Genomic DNA, 2,934 nt, shown 5'->3' with positions numbered 1-2,934 from the left:
GACTCGGAATCCCGGTTTACAAGACATTTCGACAATGGTAAAACAAGACCAGCAAAGCCGCCCGATGCGCCGACAAATCCCGATAGGAGCTGCACATATCTCATTCTCAGGGCAACACCGGATGAGACATCCTACGAGTAAAACCAGACCTCGAGTTTCCCCGAGGGGGCCCCGCAGTTACTCGGTTCGGACCAACACTTAGACAAGCACTGGCCCGGGGGGCTAAAATAAAGATGACCCTTGGGTTGGCCGACCCAAGGGAAGGGTATAGGTGGTGGTGAGGCAAATGGTAAAACCAAGGTTGGGCCTTGCTGGAGGAGTTTTATTCAAAGCGAACTGTCAAGGGGGTCCCATAAATCACCCAACCGCGTAAGGAACGCAAAATCCGGGAACATAACACCGATATGACGGAAACTAGGGCGGCAAGAGTGGAACAAAACACTAGGCAAAAGGCCGAGTCTTCCACCCTTTACCAAGTATATAGATGCACTAATAATATAAGAGATATTATGATATCCCAACATAATCCTGTCCACCATGGAGCAATCTTCAACTTCACCTGCAACTAGCAACGCTATAAGAGGGGCTGAGCAAAAGCGGTAACATAGCCAAACAACGATTTGTATAGGAAAGGTGTCAGAGGTTAGAGGTTCATGGCAATGTGGGAGGCTTGATAAACAGGTGATAGGTAGCGCAGCAAAGCGATAGAACGAAGCAACTAGCATAGCAATGATAGTAGTGAGATCCAGGGTAGCGGTCATCTTGTCTGAAATCCCGCAAGGAAGAAGAACGAGTCTATGAAGAAGATGAAGACACGAAGACGAACCAAGCGTAGACGAACGAATCCTCACGATCGCAACGAAACGGGAACTATCGAGAAGAAGCACACAACATGGTAAACACACCACACATGAACATGACATGATGCACAACAAGCATGATGCATAAAAAACTAGATGAGGCTACTCATGGCAAGAGATGATGCAAACAAGAGCAACACATCAAGGGAAGTTTAAATGAGGCTGGGAACAACATATAACAATTCCAGTAAGTCCTCATATGCAAATTTTGAAATTGGTCCAGATCTGAATAAACCTTATGTTCAAGTTGTTAAACAGCAATTTAAGATGCAACAAGATGATCTACACGAGATTCTAGTCAAGGTACATATAAAGTTCATTTAGTTTGGAGCTACGGCCTAGAAGATATGAGCAAAGCAAGTTAAACATGGCATTGGTGCAAAATGTATACAAACATCAAGAAAACACCTCAAAACATGGATGCAACATGATAATATGAAGCTACATGCAAAATCAAGCAAGTTTCATATAGAGCACACTCAAAACGGAGCAACGGTGCAACACTCACACACTATACAAGTTTAAAGGACAAGCTGTCCAAAACAGCAACTAGGCATATTGCAAGCATCAAAACAACATGCTACAGCACCTCAACATAATAACAAAAGGCATGGACATGATGTACATGTAAAGCATAACAAAACACGAACACTGAGATATCTCCAGAAATCACTAGAACATGCTCAAACACACATGGCAAGATTGCAAATAATAACAGTTCAGACTCTGCAGAAATTAACATCAGGTTGCAATGTTTAGAGCTCTCAAACAACATGTTACAGGAACTTATCATGGCAAACAAAGGCATGACATGAACCTACTAAATGCATAGATCAAATGTCCTTTACTGACCATGAGCCAAAAAGGATCAGAAAATATGATGGCACCCATGTAAACATAGCAAGTTATATTACAGATTCAAACATGGCAGGAACAGAATTATGAAGGCATGTAAATGAGCTTGTGCAACTCACTACAGAGCAAAGCATGGCATGGCAAGGCAACCAACAGTAAGAAGGCATGTTTATGAAGCTAAGCATGACAATAGCAAGTTCATAGGGTACATGGATCACTAGCAACAATCATGGCAACAACTGAACTTGATGTTAGCAGGCTGACAGCAACATTATTTAGCAACTTTGGAGCAAGATTACAACAAGCTACAGCAGGCTATAATTGCAACCAGGGGAATGAATGGGTAGAGCATAACATGTAGAACAAAACATATTTAGTGAACATCTCCAGATTATGCATAGAATGACTTGTAGCAGGAGGTTTATATAGCATCACGAAATAACAGAATCAGCCTAACAAAACAGTAACAGCAAGTACCCTACTAAACAAGCTTGATTCACTCACCACAAGTTATTGCATGACAAGATAAGCATAGCATCAGCAAGAAGACATATTTATGAAGCTAACAAAGACAAGAACAAGTTCATAGCATGTAAGGATCAACTACAACAACCTTGGCAAAATTGAATAACATGTATACAATCTGCCAGGAAACATTTTGGAGCAAAAGTAGAGCACGAAAATGACATGCTAGACCACTCCATAATTGCAAACAGGGGCATGAATGGATATACAATAACCTAGTGGTCAAAACATCCTTACCGAAGTATCTCAAAATATGCATGGATATCTCTGTAGCATCAAGTTTACATGGCATGAAAATAACAGCAGAACAGGGACTAAAATCAGCAACATCACGATGCCTAGTTTGCATGCTTGTGCTAGTCACCACATTGATCACAAAAATACATGGTAAGCACCTCTGTAAAGAAGCCATGGCATAGATCAAAACACATGTAGATATCAACCTCATAGGATGCACACATCAATCATGGCAAAAATGACAAAAGTGCATGTTCTGTTAACACATAGCAGACAACATCATGAAGCACTCTTGCAATGATGATTCAGGCATCAAGATGAGCTCAAATGAACATGATGCAATGGAATGAAATGAAGTACTCGTTGAGACAAACAATTTGAATTATTACACGCACAAAACGGAGCTACGGATGCAGAGATATGATGCAATGAACATGTCATGATTATGCAAAAATAT

Source organism: Triticum aestivum, chromosome 7B (assembly GCF_018294505.1).
Source record: "Triticum aestivum cultivar Chinese Spring chromosome 7B, IWGSC CS RefSeq v2.1, whole genome shotgun sequence".
NCBI lineage: Eukaryota > Viridiplantae > Streptophyta > Magnoliopsida > Poales > Poaceae > Triticum > Triticum aestivum.
Note: the sequence above shows the minus strand (reverse complement) of the source record.